Raw genomic sequence first — 19979 nt, forward strand, 5'->3', positions numbered from 1 at the left:
CAGAAGATGCAAAGTTGGTTGAGGTGTGCCAAAACCAACGTAAGAGTAGTCCTGTAATAAAAGGAGGATTCAAAGAAAACACACTTTATAGCAAGTTACAAAGCGAGACTTCTGAAAGCTTGTTGAAGCTCCCTCTCCGGGTGTGTTATGTAGGTATTGTAAATAGAGGATTTCCAGCGGCCCAGTCTCTTAATAATGTGGATTGGTGTGTTTGAGCTACATGCTGAAGATGCTGCGCCTATACGGAAGGAGTGACCGGAGAAGGAAGCCGGGTTGTAGCCCAACCTTGATAGAGTTCGGACGTGAGATGTGAATTTAGCTGTGGTGAGTGGGTGCCCTTGGAGTAGTAATAGTGGAGTGTCCAGTGAGTGTGTGGTGAGATACAAGAAAAATGTCAAGTACTTTGACTGGTCAGCAGGCATTCTCGTTAGGGAAGAGAGGAATAATAGTGTGATGATTGGTGTGGTTAGTTTTTGTGGACGGTAATGAGTACATAGTGATCATCTACTTTCTTTAGATGAGAGAGTTTCAGGCTTGATGTGATATCTACCTGCCGTACGACTGTGAACTCCCTAGGTCTGAGCAAACCATATAAAGCCATAAAGATGGCGCCTTTTATTACCAGGTTAGTGTGATAGTCAAACGGGGATTTGTCCAGTAGGTCGCGAAGTAGTCTAAAAATAGGACCATCTATAGGCAATCTGGTAGTGACAGGGGGAACTGTAACCTTTTAAAGGATGTTCTTAATAGGGTATGATGCTAAGAAAGGAGCGTGATTAAGAAAGTTAGTGAGGACATGGTGTTGTACCCCATTAAAGTAATGGTATGGGATAATTTGATGTGTAAGGTGACAGAAGGAGGCAAAAGCCACCATGGTTTTAATGGAGAAGTCTCCTTGCAAGTAAAACTCCGCAGTGAACTTATTAAAAATAGTCTGTGCCCTAGCGTAAGTGACAGTGGTGTTTGCCTGAGTGTAGTAGCTAGTTTAGTCCAGGATTAGCTTGTGAAAAGGTGGTATCCTGGATGGTAGGAGGTGGGCCGTAGGGAGAGCCTGGAAGAAAATCTGAAATTGAGAGCAGTAAAGAGCGTCAGCAGCTGTGTTATGGATACCAGGAATGTGTACGCAGACTAGGTGGAACTGGGCGGTTACTATCAGCCTCATGATGGTTAGAGAGGATGACCGCCCCTTGTTAATAATTTCACAAGCTGCTGAATTGTCTGAGTAGCATTTAACTGCCTTGCCGATCCAGAGATGACCCCATGTATGGGCGGCCGCCACGATGGGGTAAATCGCGAATAATGAATATGTTACTCTAAATGCCGGCAAGGCATCCGTCTCAGTGGGCCAGTTATCCCTAAACCAAGGGTTGTCGAAAATAGCTGCATACCCGGTGTGTGCTGCTGCGTCTGTGTAGATAGTAGGTGAGAGCTCGGATAGTGGAGGTATGAACAGAGAGACCCCGTTCCATTCGGTCAAGAAGTTACTCCACATATGTAAATCTGCCCTTGCAGGACCATCCAATGTAATTGGGCAGGAGTCGGGCACCCTGTGGCGTAGCCTAGAGACGAATGATCTGTCCTACTTGGTGTTTGAGCCAGGTTCTACCAACAAATAATCCGCCAAATAGTGGATAACGGACGGACACCTAACTATGTTTAGGAGCAGCCAACAGAGGGTCTCTGTGAAAATGTCAAACAGCTTGGGGCTGCTCCTTGACCCGAAAATGAGCCGGGTAGAAAAATACCTGTCCCACCATTTAACACCGTGCAAGTGCTATAGTGAGGGGTGAATGGGTAGGAGCTTGAAGGCGTTGGTAATATCGGTCTTGCTCAACCATGACTTAGTGCCTGCTGTGATGATAGCTTGCATGGCATCATCAATTTTAGCGTAGTGCAGTGAAAACTCCTCAGTGGGTATGAGAGAGTTGCTGCTAGGGGTGGAAGAAGAATGAGGTGCAGAGAGGTCGATAATCAAATTTTTTTTTTTTTTTTTTGAGTACTTGTACACGGCTACCCCAATGGGGTTGGTACGCAGGATGAAAACGGTGATGCTGTGAAAGGGCTTCTGTGGACAGTAGGTGGTCCACTGTAAGAGGGTCGTTAGATGCTGACAATAGGTTAGGGCATTCGAGTGTGCCTGTGGGGATGGCAAAGAGGCCCGTGTGAAACTCCTGTGAGAATCCCGTCACCAAATCTGCCAAATGCCTGGCTGGGTGGGAACGCATGTAGTAAGCCACAATGTCTATGTTAACCTCGGTTAGTCATTTTTTTAGGTGAAAGTCGTGCCGGGCACATGCTATTGGTATGTGCTCTGAAGCAGATGTGCAACAACCTGCATGCGCTGAAGCTGCATGCACCAGCGTTAAAGTTATTGCACACCTGTGCCTTGCCCAGAAACGCAATGGGTCTGCCCAGCTTGTCCCTCTGCCCGTCTTCTTGTCTAGTGTGTGGGGTGAAGGAGTGGTGAGAAGTGGAAGGATCTGCCTCGCAAAGGGCACAAGTCAGTGGAGTGGGATGTTGAGCTACAGGAGGCACAGGACAGGGGCCTCAATCCGGAAAGTGTCAGCAAAATAGTTCCGTGTCCATCTGGCACCAGTCCATTCTGATGTTAAATTGGGCCAGATGAGTTGCTGCCTTGGCTGACACGGACTTGTGGTAGTCGTAGAAGGAGGACCCCCCATACTTGATGCCTAAGTCAACTGTCTTATGCATGTACCGATTGAGCTCTTCCGTCCTATGTGGATACATTGTGCAAATTACATCTCGATATATCCCAAAAGGTATAACGAACTGGGGGATAGAAAGTTTTTTAAGGCGTGGGTTTCTAGGTTTTAAGACCACTGAGATGTCCCTGTAATTGTAGGCTTGGTTCTCAAGGACATCTTGTGAGGCTATGAGGAAGGAAACTAGGTTCACATCTTTCCCATCCAGTATTTTTTTTTTTTTTTTTTAATATATAGAAGCTGGAACGGAGTGAGCGGGTGAGACATATGGGGTAGTGGTTGTGGCTGGGAGGGGGATGCCAGACCGAACAGATTACCAGGGGAGGACCTGAAGGGCCTGGTAGGTCACCTAAGGTGGCTATGGCTGATTCCACTTTTAGCAATCTGCTATTCATGGTTTGGAGGTTGGCCAGAATAGCTGTCAGGGTCTCCTGTGTAGAATCGGAAGTGTTGGTAGACGGCCCTTGTGAGCTAGTGCCGTGCCTAGGTTAGTTGGCCTGAGCCGTCAAAAGCCTGTACAGCTCTGCCTTTCTAGCGGTGGCTGAAAAGGGGATACTCCTGAGTCTAAGTTCTGCTGCAATTTTTGGGATGGTCCAAGATCTCAGGGACCTGGGGGTAGTGGAGGTGAGGGATTCCTCTGGAGACCCAGGCCTGACTGGCGTGCTGGGTACTTTGTCCAATGGTAGATCGTCGATGGGAATAGATTCTTGTGACATTCTGTAAAAGGAATAATGATTTAAGTTAAGTAGGGTAGTGTGAAGGAGGAACGAGACCTTCGGAGAATTGGCCTGTTAACTAGTGCCGAGGCGAAGAACTTAATTAGAACCAAGAGACAGGTGAGGCTTTACCTATGATTTTGGCCGAGGGGAGTCGTGGCCAGTAGAACGTGGTGGCGGGATGTTGGCCTCTCGATGACCGTAGGAGATTCAAAGTGTGTGGCCGTGACTTTGTAGGCCCTAGCTGTAGCCCTAAAGAAGGGCGAGCGAGGCGGCTAGCTATGATTTTGGCCATGGGGCTGAACCTCTGTGTTGAGGTGGGTAGTAGGCCTTGCGGGACTGGTGAACTTAGTTAGGGCTGCTAAGGCCAGCACCTATCCCTAAATGCCAGTTCTTTAACCTGATGGGGCTTGTCTCCTTAATGATGTGACCAAATACATATATATATTTCATATCTGGATTACTTATTGATATGTTTTTTGTAGTCCTTCATATCACTAAACAGTTTTTCACACAATACCTTTTACACTATATTTTTGATGCATACACACCTTATCACTCCACTTATATCACAATCATCTATCAATTCTGACCAGCTAACGGATGTTACAATAGAACACATATCACTATAATGGATAACCATTTAAATAACAAACGCGTTCATATCTGTACGTGGAATTGTACTAGACAAACTTTGTAATATGTATATCGGTTTCCTAGCAACTATGTTCACTGCGCTCACATCACTACGTTCAGTCATGTGATGCACGTCTTTCACTTCCGGGTTCGGATGGACGGGATGAGGGAGATTATCACGATTGGTGAGTATATTTATTTTTTCTTATATATGCATTGACCGTATATTTAAACATCGATCTTGAGAAAGACCCGAATGGGTTGAAACGTCGATCAAATGGATGTTAATTATTTGATGAATTAAATACCACTTTGTTTCTACAAAGACCACAGAGTGCATCTCTACTTTCATATACTATGTAATCCATGATCCTGCACTCACATTTGTAGTATAAGTGCCATCGTGCTCTTTCAGCCAAATCAACAAAAATCTCCACGAAGAAAGACACATGCTGGGCTTTTTGTAGAAAATTATTTATCTTTATTCATAACTCACAGGTTACAGCAAATCAACGTTTCAGTCCATCATAGGACTTTTATCAGGATAACCCCGTAGCTCCAAACACCATCTTTAAATGGCAAAAAAGTGTGGGGAACTTCATTCAAACCGCCCATAGGAAAGCATTACTCAATGCTTTCCTATGGACGTTCAGTGTCTTAGAATCGCGGAAGCTCCTCTAGCGGCTGTCAGTGAGACAGCCGCTAGAGGCTGGATTAACCCTCAGTGAAACATAGCAGTTTCTCTGAAACTGCTATGCTTTTAGCTGCAGGGTTAAAACTAGAGGGACCTGACACCCAGACCACTTCATTGAGCTGATGTGATCTGGGTGTCTGCAGTGGTCCTTTAAGTGTGTGTGCATCTGCATGCACTGGTGTACATACCGCGGTTGCAGGGGTCGCAACCCCTGCGACCAGGTTCCCGCCGCCATAGGTCATGTGTAAGCCACTGGATAACAGGTATTACCTTTGTCTAGGGGGAGGGTACTTCACCTTTACAATTTTCCCACACTTTTTTGCTATTTAAAGATGGTGTTTTGAGCTATGGGGTTATCCTGATGAAAGTCCTATGATGGACTGAAACGTTGATTTGCTGTAACCTGTGAGTTATGAATAAAGGCAAATAATTTTCTTCCAAAAGCCCGGCGTGTGCCTTTCTTCGTGGAGATTTATTACTGGCTTTGCATCTTTCCCTAATTTGTGTTTCAAAGCTGTTGTATACAGCAAACACAGACTCAAAGGAATCCATGTTTAAAACGGAATGAGGCAAAAATGTCATTCTTTGTTAAACTAATTTGCTTATGCCCACCCAGAATCCTTTTCGGTAGTTACATCACTGCAGATTTGTGATTTTCTATCGGAAAAGCAAGTCTTATGGCTTTACTGGTGCAGATTTTTGTGTAACATTGTAATTAATATATATTCGATATATTACACACATCTCTATGCATGCTTTATTGCGCTACTTGTGTATAACACAAAGTAGACTTGATCTGAATCTCCCAATTTTACTTCCAGGTTTGAAATTATTTCTTTTTTCCAGACGTCCAAGCGGCAGTCATAACAAGTGGCATGTAGTTGCCCATTTATCACAGTACAGGTAGCATTGAAAAGGTTAAAACAACAAAATGCAGTCTCCACCCCCCAGTCTCCTCCCCTTCTAGCCTTATAAAGTGCAAAAATACAATGTGTGTACACAAACCACAGTGCAATAAGTGCTCAATGGGATACAAGCAGAAAAGAACCTCCCTGGACAGGGTAGAACTTCCCCGAAGACTTCCTCTTGTCTTGAATGAAATATGTACAAAAATACTTTATGAATTTATACAGAAAGATTGTATTTTTATTCAATAAACTAGGCATATATATTGCATTGGTATTTCATAAACATTGTAGTTCATTAGACTACTTTATCCTTTGCACAACTCAAAAATTGGCAAAATGAGAAATCAAAGTATGTTGAGAGCAGTTTATAAATGTATCTTTCTGCACAGAAGATGAAGGAAATTCACTGAGCTGCTGTTTAGTAAAGTAACACTCTAAGCACCATAAACTCTACAGCACGCTATACTTGGCACCCCCCTATGTAAGTTGTCTAACCCATGATCTAGGTCTAGGATCTGTCAGGCGCCAGTCATTTCCTCTTTGGAGAGCCAGAAGCTCCAGTATGCGGCCCTAGCTAAACCTCCCCAAGCAGTGGATCACCAACCTCCACAAAAAAAATTTCATTTTCAAACAAATCTTTAAAGCATTTTGTCAGCTTTGGATACTGCCACCACTGAATATGGTTGCTGTGTGTTAATGCATTACACATTTCTCAAGCATCATTTTACTTACTCTCACACTAGAAAGTATATGTATATGAATAGTAAGGTTTTGTAAAATTTAAGGGCAAATACTGAGGAGCTCAGGGTGGAGCTGCCCTTTATAAGGCTATGTACAAAAATAGGGGATGATCTGCTAAATCAATGATGGAAAAAAAGAACATAGCATATAACTGTGTATATGAGTAAACCATAGGTGTAAAATTCACAAGTGGCCACTCACACTTTCAGTGGAGTTAAAAAGCCTTTAGCACAGATGTCTTTATTTTCCTCTTGGCATAAAAGCCTTTTCCAAATCAATTTCTCTCTTTTATGTTCAATGTCTCATAGACCAGCTGAGAAGTATGTGCTCAGGCAAAAAGATGCAATACAATTTAGTGCACATTCAAAGATATAATAAAAAAGTATATTTAATAACTTACATCACAGTATAAAACAAAGGGTGTAATCTCTCTGTCACCACCAGGGGTCCTACGCGTTTCGTCCGTGTATGGGACTTCCTCAGGGACTTCAGTAGTATACAATGACAGGATACAAGTAAATAATAAAAAACCCTTCCCTCCTCCTCCCTTTATACCTCCCCCAATGTCCACATAACCCATTATTCAGAGCAGGTGTTTAATTTTTCGGTCCGGTTTCTATGACGTCATTCCGTGCGCCATTCAGTTCCACATGCATTTCATTGCCGAAACCCGGAAGTCTCTTCATTCTCGATCGTTTTTTTTTCTCTCAGTGTCAGAGCACAGACAAAGGGCAAAGGAGAGAGTGGGTGGGGGGGGGGGGGGGGAAATATTAGAAATGGCACTACTATGTTTAAATGTGCTTAGTGCACATACAATATTTGAATAAATCTATACATTTATATAAGCTTGTTATAACAACATGCTTCTATATTGAAAATATACAAAACCTAAAAAATGAATATATTATAACATTATATATAAAATATAAAAGACTTTCTTTTTCCTTCAATAGAGCACACACACTTTCAGGTGAACAAGCTTGTGAGATCCCAATATATGTTGCATTTCATCCATTTTTCATAAAATATGGAATATCCATAATAACTCTCAAGCAATTGTTTCCATGATTTGGGATTGAGACAACAAAATAAATGAATAATAAATATATATTTGTGTACGGCACATACGAGGACGTTAGGCAATGATAATAAAAAGAAGCAGTATTAGTAATAGCAAGTCAGTTGAGGTGTGCCGAAACTGACGTGAGGTTAGGCCTGTAAAAGAGGGCCCACCTAGGAGAAATAATAAATTGAGGGTGCGGTGGGAGGGGCACTTCCGGGATCGTCGCTGACAGGTAGCTGGACTGTAGTACGTTATATAGGGCAAGTTGTGCCTCCCACAATTACAGGCCAAGCCTTCTATTTGTGTACGGCACATACGAGGACGTTAGGCAATGATAATAAAAAGAAGCAGTATTAGTAATAGCAAGTCAGTTGAGGTGTGCCGAAACTGACGTGAGGTTAGGCCTGTAAAAGAGGGCAAAAAATGATTAGAAGCGATTTCTGATAATTCATACAAGTTTATATAAATACAAACATTATTTAGACATATTATGGAAAGCCATTCTTATATCATTTCAGGTTTAGGAATTGCATGCTGATGATTCCCATCTTCCCATGTTTTAATGACGTGTGTGGGTACTTAGTTACCTGAGGTAGCTGAAGCTGCACCAACGCGAAAGGAATGACACGTGAATGCATGTGGGTTATGTCCAAGCCTGAGTAAAAGAGTATGAAAGTAAAACATAAAATTGTTTGGTTGTTAGGCTTCCCTTGAACGGTCAACAGTGGACTCGCTGGTTGAAAGTGATTTGGGACATCACTAGTCTAACTAAAAGTGGTACAGGACACCATTTGGTAAAAGTAGGATAGTATTTAATTTCTACCGGAGGACCTGTTTGGCTTGATTTGGTACGGGAAATGGATACGATATAGTAGTTTGTTCTCGTGTAGGTGTTTCTTTTGGAGGCAAAGCTTAGGATCGTCAGCTTTCCAGAACTCTCCAAGTCTCAAAACCCGTAGAAAGTCAGGTAAGCTGCCGATTTTATGATAAGGTTTGTGGTGTGTTCAAAGGGTTGTGTCGAAAATATCGGAGATACTTTTAAATAGTTTACTGTCTATGGGAAGTCTTTTGATGGGATTGTGTGCTGATAATCTGTGAACACCTCTTAATATGCTTTTAACTGGGTAAGACGTTAGAGATGGAGTTTGTTGGGATGGCTGGTTAACATGTAGTGTTGTATGCTTATTAAGTAGAGTTTGATAGTGTTGTATGCTAATTTAAGGGAAATATGGCAAAAAGATGTGAATGCAACAACAGTTTCAACAGAAAACATTTATTATGTGCTAATCACTAACAAAATCTTTAAACAATTTGTAAGCTCTAGAGTAGGCTTTCCTTGTTTCTTTAGTTAGAAACAGTTCTGTGTGTAACTGACCCCAGACGATGTATGTATTGTATTCTCTCCGAGCCTGACCTGAGATGGGCGTTAGTAACTGACAGAACATCTCCTAGTATAGAAGCATTAGACATGCTAAGGAAGTGAAGCAGATGCTTGGTTAGTACAGTACCATATAGACCTGCAGTGACCCAGCTTACTAGAGTAGTGCCTACAGGCAAAATTGTATTAAGTAGCTTATGTTGGTGACAGGTGACGCCCTGACTACTTGCCAAGCGGCTTTGAGAGGCTCTACCTATGATTTGGCTCGTGGGGCTTTTGTGCCACTGAGGTGGGTGGCGGGGTGTTGGCCTCTCAGTGACCGTAACAGAATGTAATATCAATTGGCCGTGACGGGTGAGGCCCTAACTACGAGTTGATGCAAGGCTATAACTATGCGTTGGGCCGATTGGGCACGAACCTCTGAACGGAAGGGCTGCCTGTATGCCTTGCGGGACCACTGACTAATAGGCAGAGAGGCCTACGGGACCATACCTAATTTGGCGAGCGTTTAAACTAACTCCTGATCCCACCTGGTTTTGTTGGTTACCGCACCTGCTGATTGTCCTGAGCAACGTATACTGTAGTTGAAAATGAACCTACATGACTCGTATATGTAGACTAATGTCAAGAACGATTGACTTGTCCTGGTAGGGCGATAACTAGAACTCTAACTGTTGCCTTTGTGTTTTAACCAAGAAGGAAGGAATATCTTATAACAGGAGAAAATAAAACATAATTAATTGTTATCTCTACACGGCGTAGCTTAGTTTGCAATAAAGTAATGCCCCAGACCAGACAGAAGCTGAGCACGAAATTAACCATAGTTTAACATGCTTAAATACTCAAAACACACGATTGCTTTAAGGAAAAAACTATAGTAAATTAATGACCCATTCATTGTACATGTTAAATTGACAGTAATTGTAGGAACTTTAACCAGAGGGAAGACAAGTTAACTAAATTGACATCTAATTTAAATACAGCCTAGTGCAGTGATGGCGAACCTATGGCACGTGTGCCACAGGTGGCACGCCGGGCCCTTTCTGTGGGCACGCGGCCACAGGTCCGCCATCACTGCAGAGTAGGCACCTGCCTGCCCGAAACGGCAGGCGCCTACTCTGCTTCCGGTTCGGGAGGCAGGGGAAGGATCTGTGATGCTGATCCCTGTCCTCCCGCGCGATGCTGTGTGGAGCGTTGCCGAGCGTTACCATGGCAACGCTCCACACAGCATCGCGCGGGAAGACAGAGGGTTCAGCATCACAGATCCCTCCCCTGCCTCCCGAACCGGAAGCACTGCCTGCCACCACCGGACCACCAGGGATGGCTGTGTGTCCCCCCCCCCCCCCCACTTCATTAAAGGTAAGAAGGAGGGAGGGGGGGATACTGACACACAGCACCCCTACCCCCCCAGAAGTACCCTTACCCCCCCATCTCCCCAGCACCACCCCTAGCCCCCACAGCACCACCCCACCCCCCAGAAGTACCCTTACCCCCCACAGCACCCCCCCCAGAAGTACCCTTACCCCCCACAGCACCCCGACACCCCCCAGAAGTACCCTTACCCCCCACAGAACCCCCCACCCCTCCAGAAGTACCCTTACCCCCCAGCACCACCCCTCCAGAAGTACCCTTACCCCCCAGCACCACCCCTCCAGAAGTACCCTTACCCCCCAGCACCACCCCTATCTCCCCAGCACCACCCCTACCCCCCACAGCACCCCCCCAGCAGCACCCTACCCCCCAGAAGTACCCTTACCCCCCACAGCACCACCCCTATCTCCCCAGCACCACCCCTACCCCCCACAGCACCACCCCACCCCCCCAGCAGTACCCCTACCATCCCAGCAGTACCCCTACCATCCCAGCAGTACCCCTACCATCCCAGCAGTACCCCTACCATCCCAGCAGTACCCCTACCATCCCAGCAGTACCTCTCCTCCCCCACAACAGTACCCCTACCCCCCCAGCACCCCTACCCCCCCTCAGCAGTACCCCTACCCCCCCTCAGCAGTACCCCTACCCCCCCAGCAGTACCCCTACCACCCCCAGCAGTACTCCTACCCCCCCACACACAGTACCCCTACCCACACACAGCACCCCTACCCACACACAGCACCCCATATACCCCCCCAGCAGTACCCCTACCCCCCCACACAGTACCCCTACCCCTCCACACAGTACCCCTACCCCCACACAGTACCCCTAACCCCACACAGTACCCCTACCCCCCCACACAGTACCCCTACCCCTCAGCAGTACCCCTACTTCCCAGCAGTACCCCTACCCCCCACACACAGCACCCCTACCCACACACAGCACCCCTACCCCCCACAGCACCCCTACCCCCTACAGCACCCCTACCCCCCACACACAGTATCCCTACCCCCCACAGCAGTACCCATACCCCGCCAGCAGTATCCCTACCTCCCACACAGCACAGCACCCGTCTCACACACACATACAGCACCCCTACCCCACGCACAGCACCCGTCTCACACAGCACAGCACCCGTCTCACACACACATACAGCACCCCTACCCCACGCACAGCACCCCCCTCACACACACAGCACCCCCCTCACACACACACACACACAGCACCCCCTCACACACACACACACACACAGCACCCCCCCCAAACACACACACAGCACCCCCCCCAAACACACACACACAGCACCCCCCCAAACACACACAGCACCCCCCCAAACACACACACACAGCACCCCCCCAAACACACACACACAGCACCCCCCCAAACACACACAGCACCCCCCCCCCACACTTACACAGCACTTACACACCACACAGCACCCCCCCAAACACACAGCACGCACAGCACCCGTCTCACACACACACACAGCACCCCCCTCACACACAACACCCCTCACACACACACAACACCCCTCACACACACACACACTTACACAGCACCCCTCATACACTTACACAGCACCCCTCATACACTTACACAGCACCCCTCATACACACACACAGCACCCCTCATACACACACACAGCACCCCTCACATACAACACCCCCCCCACACACACACACGCACCCCCCCCCCCCCACACACACGCACCCCCCCCCCCCCCCCCACACGCAATTGCCGTGTTGGCACTTTAAGGAAAAAAAAGTTGGCATGTATTGCGGTTTGGGCACTCGGGCTCAAAAAGGTTCGCCATCACTGGCCTAGTGTAACTAGGTACATGAGATGCAGGAGACAGAAGTGGGCGTAAAATAATCTTATTTAAGATGCTTACATATACCAAAACACCTTAGCTACTGTTCAAGAAAATAATACCCCGTGAATGTATGACCTTAACTGCCTTAAAACATCCTGATTAGGATATTGCTGATCGTTTTATAATTTAGACATAAATACAATGGAAAGGCTGATTTTAAAGAAAGACTCATATGTGTAGGAATAGTAAGCATAGAAATTTAGGCAAACGGACAACTAAACATTCACAAATGGTACTCTGCTGACGACAGCTAACCGAAAGCCAGACCACACGAATTTGCAGTGGTACATAATGACCATAGCATGAAATGACAGTTTTAGACGAAGATGTGAAATGACGATAAGTACAGGGAAACGTGCGAATGACAGTATAACTAATGGTGTAGCCGTACGATTGCTGGCTGTTTTAGTCATACTCCCCAGACAGATTAGTGTACATAAAAGGGTGTATACATATAACTCTACTAAGAAAACACAGTAGATGACAATAGTACAAAACCTTATTGCCGGCCAAATGAAGAATCTTTGATAATTATATACTATAAGATAATATCAAAAGCAGACTGCTGCTGTATAAATGTACATAAGAGCATGGAGAGCGTGTGTGCATGCTTACACTACCACCACTAAAATTGTCAGGGGGATACAGTTGCAAATGATTGCCATACCATAAAAAGACTAAATTTAACCAGAACCGTATAAATACCATGAAACTTAACTTTTAATGTATACCGGGCGCAACGAAGGAGCCTGAATGTGTTTTACTCACCAACGGCTTGTCATGTAAAGGAGTAACAAACAAAGGAAAAAGTAATAACCTGTATAATATACTAATAATCCAAGTAAAAGCACGCAAAGTAAACGCACGCAATAAAGCTTTAACCATATGTAAGTAACGAACAGAGCTATGAAGGTATATTTGCAAACAAACGCAAGTTTGCCATACATTTAGATGAAAGTTACCAACAATATTGTAAAACCGCAAGGTGGCCGTATTAGCCAAAACAATCTAGTATACGAAAAGCGGAACCAAGCCTAAATGAGGGGAAATAGCATTGTTATGAATGAATTTGCTGAATACAGCACAAAATAGGGAGATGTGCACGAAACGGCCCGCTTGTAAGTAGAGGGTTTTTTTTTTTTTTCTCACTTGAACCTAAAACATTTTACAAACTTAAATTACGACCTAAGCCTGGGTGCAGCTGTAGAAACGTACTATTTATTCCCAACAAAAGTTGTATACTAACCGTATACGTAAAATGCTTTAGAGAAGACTTGGCGGGAGAAAGCCAGCACTTTAACCAAATATAAGATCCTTTTAGTGAAAGGTTCCGCTTGTATGCTGTGTCGTATAATTTGATTATTAAATGGAAGGAAAAAACACATAAACAACGTCACTTAATAAACTAGTATAAAGTAGTAATAAATAAGAACATTGCAACTGTAAAATAACTGTCCGTAGTTAACCATGGGTACTTTGAGTACCCGAATTAAAAGTACTGAGTAAAACCCGCATACAAACACATACATTAAACCTTTGAACCAATGAGCGTTTATCCCCACGAAAATGATATTTTGCGGTAACGGAGGGGTAATGAAGTTTAAAAATGGTTGACGTAATTATCATATTATTATTATTATTATCATTATCATTAAACCTAAGAATTGATTAACCGTTAGAGACGACTTAACTAATTACCAGCAGAGCGGGACAACAAAGTCAGGATAATACAGATTTAGAATTAAATGATTTAACTTACAGGATTTGACAATAACTGGTCTAAAACTGGTGTGCGAGCGACCCGAGTAGCAGGTTAAATATAATATAGTATATAACCCTACTGGTAATAAAATTGGTTCTTAACAACATATAACCTGGAAATTACATTGACAGTTATACAAGCCTCCAAAATGACAATTAACACATAAACAACATAGCCACAAGGTGGCGATGTTCAGCCAAACTTACTGACTGAATTTACACACTGACAGAAAACCAGCCTGCAAGCGGGGAAAGCAGAGCTAAGGATCACCTAGCCGACTGTCTAGGATTTGCACGTAAGAGTAAGGTAAGTGAAATGCGAACAATTAAAGCATACAGACTTAGTCTGTTTAAAAGCTGTATAATTTGGGAAATGACCGTGCGATTGCTCGTACGAAAGAGGAGTGATCGGTGTATGGCTAAAGGAAGCCGGTCTCTATTATAGTGAACTATGCGTTCCGATTACTGTGCGCGTCGTGGGAGGGCGAAATAAGTTATCCTCCTTTGCTGGGGACCCCAGAGAGGCAGGGGTTCCCCAGATAACGTGCTAATGTGCCCACTCACGGTTACCAGGAGAGAGTGCAGCCGATGGTGGCAGGAGCTAGCTGCGAGCACTTTCGCCGGGACAACTAGAAGATCCCCAGCACTGCCGGCGGGCGTAACTGACGTCGGGAACACGTGAACCGGAAGTAGACGAAGGCACTTCCGGGATCGTCGCTGACAGGTAGCTGGACTGTAGTACGTTATATAGGGCAAGTTGTGCCTCCCACAATTACAGGCCAAGCCTTCTATATATATATATATATATATATATATATATATATATATATATATATATATATATATAAATAAAACTAAAAAAAATATATGAAATAAGATAAAATAAAAATAGAAATAGAAAAAAATGAAATATAAAATAAAATGAAAATAAAAATAAATATAAAAAATTAAAAATATTGAATAATTATAATAATGAAAATGAGAAAATAAATAAAATAATTTAAACTCAATTAAAGTTTAGTGGTTTAATTAGAATATAATTCAATTTATTTAGAATTAATACAGCGTGAATATTAAATTTAGAGTTGATACAATTCTAATTCAATTAGAAGTAAAATTTTAAATTCAAATAGGGGATAGTTCGATAATATGTATTTCCCCCTTTAAATATAGTGATATAAATCACCTAAATATAAATATAAGGTGGATGCTTTAAATATTACAATAGAAACATGGATGAAATGCAGCATTTACATCAAAAATATAAAAGAAAAGAAGCATTCAATCCTCAAAAAAACTCCATAAATCTATATCTAGGTTCAATCCATGTGGTTGTAATGTCTTTAATTTATTGATCCAGAATGTCTCTCTCTGTGAGAGTTTCTTCATTAAGTTTCCCCCTCTCCAATAGGGGTCAGCATGCTCAATGCCCATAAAGAAAACGTTTTTCCAACTGAATTCCCTACAGTTGGTACAATGAATTGGCACTATATGTTTGGTTTAATTTTTTCTAATATTATTTTGATGTTCCAGTATTCTTTCTTTTAATTTTCTGCCAGTTCTTTCCACGTACTGTTTCCCACATGGGCATTGTAGCATATAAGACCACACATTTGGAGTTACAATTTATATTAGATTTAACTTTAATTTTTTATTTAGTAGTTGTGCTTATAAATTCCTTTCTTTGTATATATCTCTGATTCTTACAGGCCTTAGAATTACAGGGATTGAAGCCTTTAATATTTGAAGTGCGTTTCCGTGGAATTTTTAAGGTGTAACTTGGAGCTAGTATGTTTTTTAGATTTTTTTTTTTTTTTTTTAAATTATTGGTGCTTTTTTGGGGAGTACCTTGCCTAGTACGGGGTCTTTGCATAAGATATCCCAGTGCCTATTTAGAATCCTTTTAATTTTCCAATATTGTGTGTTATATTGTGTAATGAATGAAAATTGATAATCTTTTTTTATTATTGTCTTTTTTGGATTAGATACCATAAGGTCTTTTCTATCTTTCTTTTCAATTTCTTTAATTTATTTTTCTAATAATGCTGGTTTATATTTCTTTGTTAAAAATGTATTTTTCTAATGTTTAGCCTGTTCTTGGAAGTCTATATCTCTTGAGCAGTTTCGTCGGATTCTTGTTAGTTGACTTTTTGGAATAGTTTCCAACCATTTCTCGTGGTGGCAACTATTCCTATGTATGTAACTATTGCCTTCAGTTTTTTTGAAATGACATTTCGATTGTATAGTTTGATTTTCAACAAAAAAACAAACATCCAAAAAATTAATTGTTATGGGGTCTATCTCATAGGTAAATTTTAAACCATAATCATTATTACCAATGTAGTCCAAAAAGGACTGTAATTCTTTTCGTGATCCCTGCCATATCATTATAATATCGTCTATGAAACGCTTCCATAGGACCAGGTTCGCTACCCAGCCATGCCCCCTCCATATGTGGTTGGATTCCCAATCCCACATATATATGTTGGCATAGCTGGGGGCGAACCTGGTCCCCATGGCTGTACCAGTAATTTGAAGATAGAACGAGTCATCAAAGAAAAAATAATTATGTTTCAATAATTCAGTTGGAAAAACTTTTTTTCTTTATGGGCATTGAGCATGTTGACCCCTATTGGAGAGGGGGAAACTTAATGAAGAAACTCTCACAGAGAGAGACATTCTGGATCAATAATTTAAAGACATTACAACCACATGGATTGAACCTAGATATAGATTTATGGAGTTTTTTTGAGGATTGAATGCTTCTTTTCCTTTATATTTTTGATGTAAATGCTGCATTTCATCCATGTTTCTATTGTAATATTTAAAGCATCCACCTTATATTTATATTTAGGTGTTTTATATCACTATATTTAAAGGGGGAAATACATATTATCGAACTATCCCCTATTTGAATTTAAAATTGAAGTTTAATTAAATTAAATCATTTAATTCTAATTGAATTATAATTGTATTAACTCTAAATTTTAATATTCACGCTGTATTAATTCTAAATAAATTGAATTATATTCTAATTAAACCACTCAACTTTAATTGAGTTTAAATTATTTTTTTTGTTTTTTCATTTTCATTATTATTATTCAATTTTTTATTTTTATATTTATATTTATTTTTATTTTCTTTTTATTTTATTTTATATTTCATATTTTATTTTTTTCTATTTTTATTTTTATTTTATCTTATTTCATATATATTTTTTTAGTTTTTTATATATATATATATATATATATATATATATATATATATATATATATATATATATATATATATATAGAAAAAAAGAGAAAAGCCTTGCACTCCTACTTACAATTTTAATGACCCGGTGCTCGATTGCACTATTCAATATATATAAAGGATAATCAGCACTCCCAGGTTTTGTAGAAAAACAAACTTCTATTTATTCCGAAATGTCAACATTTCAGTTCCTCTGGGGAACTTTCATCAGGACAGCAAGCAACAAACAAATGATGCACAAACTGAGTTTAAATAAGAACAACAATCAAAATAAACTTACAGATCAGCTGTGTATGGGGGCCGGCCATTCCAATCAACGAACACATGGGCAAACACCATCTGAAGTCCATGTCCCATTGCGCGCTGTGTACTTCCGTATGTGGGCTGGTTGCCAAGGTGATTATGACGCTAAGCGCCTGACTTTCACTCATTGGCTTACTCCCCAAGCGCCAGCATTACTTGTAACCACGGAGATTTAAGCGCATGCGCATGAAACATAGAATTCCGATATAGTGTTAATTCCCGGAACGGATCAGAAATATAGCCTGTTGCCCTACCAAATACCTAATCGCATCATAAAAACAAGGATACATAACAGCCTTGAGCCCTTCTCCCATCTCTGGCTAAGTGTTGTGGTACTATATACATAATCAAACTAACATGACTGATCTATTTCGTGAAAACAGTGAATTATCGAAACTGTGACACCGAAAAGTCTACTGGGCATAAGATAAAGCCTGACCTCTCTATGGGCAGGGGTGTTTCTATAAGTGTACCATGGTGTACCTAGAATACATTATACGATCAGGTAAAGCCTGACCCATCACTGGTAAAGGTAATCAAAAGAGTGTAATACCAGACAACCTGTCTCTGGTATTGCTTAAGAGGAAAAAAAAAACTAAGTGAATTAATGTGAATTAAATTTGAACAATAACAAATATGTCTATGATAGACTGCTGGTGCTATAAAATGTGCCAAAAATATTGGCCAAAAGTCAGTGCTATAAATGCTATAATATTCATCATCTAGTAGTCTAATATAGTGGAGAGTGTCTATAGTGACCATAATCTCCATCCCTATCAGTCAAAATAATGATATAGTACGAAATCAGTGAAAGGATAAGGGAAAAAAGGGCAACAATATACCCCAATTGAAATATAGATAAGTCAGCATCTGTCTAGCAGTCTATAGTGAAAAAGATGTATATGTATATTGTATACTCAAAATTATTAAAAACGTAATTATATAGTAATGTAAGCTTAAAAGTCCGGCACCTGGACTAAAGAGTAATATTAATGAAGAAATTCATATAAATTCCTCCAGTCTGATACTTAATATTTAAAGAAAAGAAATGTATGATAATTTTTCATTAAGTCCAGCAGGAGCAAGCGTTCCCAATTTTTTAATCCACCATGTTTCCTTCTGCAACAATTTCTCCTGTCTGTTGCCTCCTCTTCTTGAAAGGGGAAGATGGTCAATCGCTACACATTTCAATGATGTTAAAGGGTGACCTTCCTCTAAGAAGTGGCGTGCCACTGGTTTGTCCGACTTATTATCCCTGTAGGCAAGCCGAATGCTCGACCTATGGCCCCTTATTCGTTCACATAGGGCAGTTTCAGTCTTGCCAACATAGTTCAGCCCACATGGGCATGATAATTTGTATATAACGAACTCTGTTCGGCAGCTTATCCTGTGTTGAATTTTGAACAGCTGGCCCGTGTGTGGATGATTAAAACTTTTACAGGGAATGAGGTGTCCACAAGTGACACACCCCAAACACCTCACACATCCATTATTCACGGTATTCTTGTTGGTCGGCATATAACTTTGAGTCGGATCTGTGTGGACCAGAAGGTCTCTCAGACTCCTGCTGTTTTTGTAAGAAAACATCGGTTTCTTTCGAAGGCTATCAGGAAGACTAGGGTCACTTTCCATGATGTGCCAATTCTTTTTTTTTTTTTTTTTTTTAATGAATTAAATTTTATTCAGGTTTTCAAGAGTAAACTTGCAAACAACAATAGAAGTAAATGTCTCAAGAGTGGTTCGGTGAAACACGCAGGTTTCCAATAAATGGCATATACAAGTTATAAGGCACAGTATTAGCGAATCTTAAGCATCGGTACAGTAATGCAGGGAAACGCGCAGGTTTCCAGGTCGAAACATGTGTAGTTAAGCCTTTAATGGCATACCTGTGGTCCGCTGTATCCTGGTCCGGCTGCGTGGCCCGCAAGTTCGCCCGGGCCGGGGGGAGGGGGGGGGGGGGGAGCTGAGAAAACAAGGGGGGGGTGGGGGGGGGATTCTTCAGCGTTTGGAAAGCGTCCTCCCTGCCCTATGGGTTTATGTGGCCCTTCGTCTCCGTCAGGGCTAAAATTATCGTGTTAATCTCTGTCTGTGGTAGCTCTATGTATGACGTGCGCTGTCTTTTCGGTCATTCCTTGTCACCCCTACCCATCGTCTCGGGTCATGTTCCCACTGATGTCTACTCAGTCTGTGATAAGTGTCTGGAAGTCGGGTTTCGTCGTAGCCAGTATCCAGTGTGTCCAGGTCGTCATATACGACTGTTCTCTCCCCTCTGCGTGTGAGGTGAGTTCCTCTAGCGCCCTGAGCTCTTCCATGCGCTTAAACCAGGCCGACACAGGTGGTGGGGTCTTTTGTTTCCAGTATAAGGGAATTAGGCTCTTGGCTGTGTTTAATATCCTGATCGTTAGGGATTTTTTATAAGATGAGCTACGGGTGGAGGTGTGGTGTAGGAGGAAGGCTGCTGGGTCTAGGTGGGGTGGAGTATCAGAAAATTTGGTGATGATCGTGTGGATCGCTGCCCAGTAGGGTTGTATCAAGGGGCATGTCCACCAGATAT

The sequence above is a fragment of the Pelobates fuscus genome, chromosome 8, assembly GCF_036172605.1.
Source record: "Pelobates fuscus isolate aPelFus1 chromosome 8, aPelFus1.pri, whole genome shotgun sequence".
NCBI classification, from domain to species: Eukaryota; Metazoa; Chordata; class Amphibia; order Anura; family Pelobatidae; genus Pelobates; species Pelobates fuscus.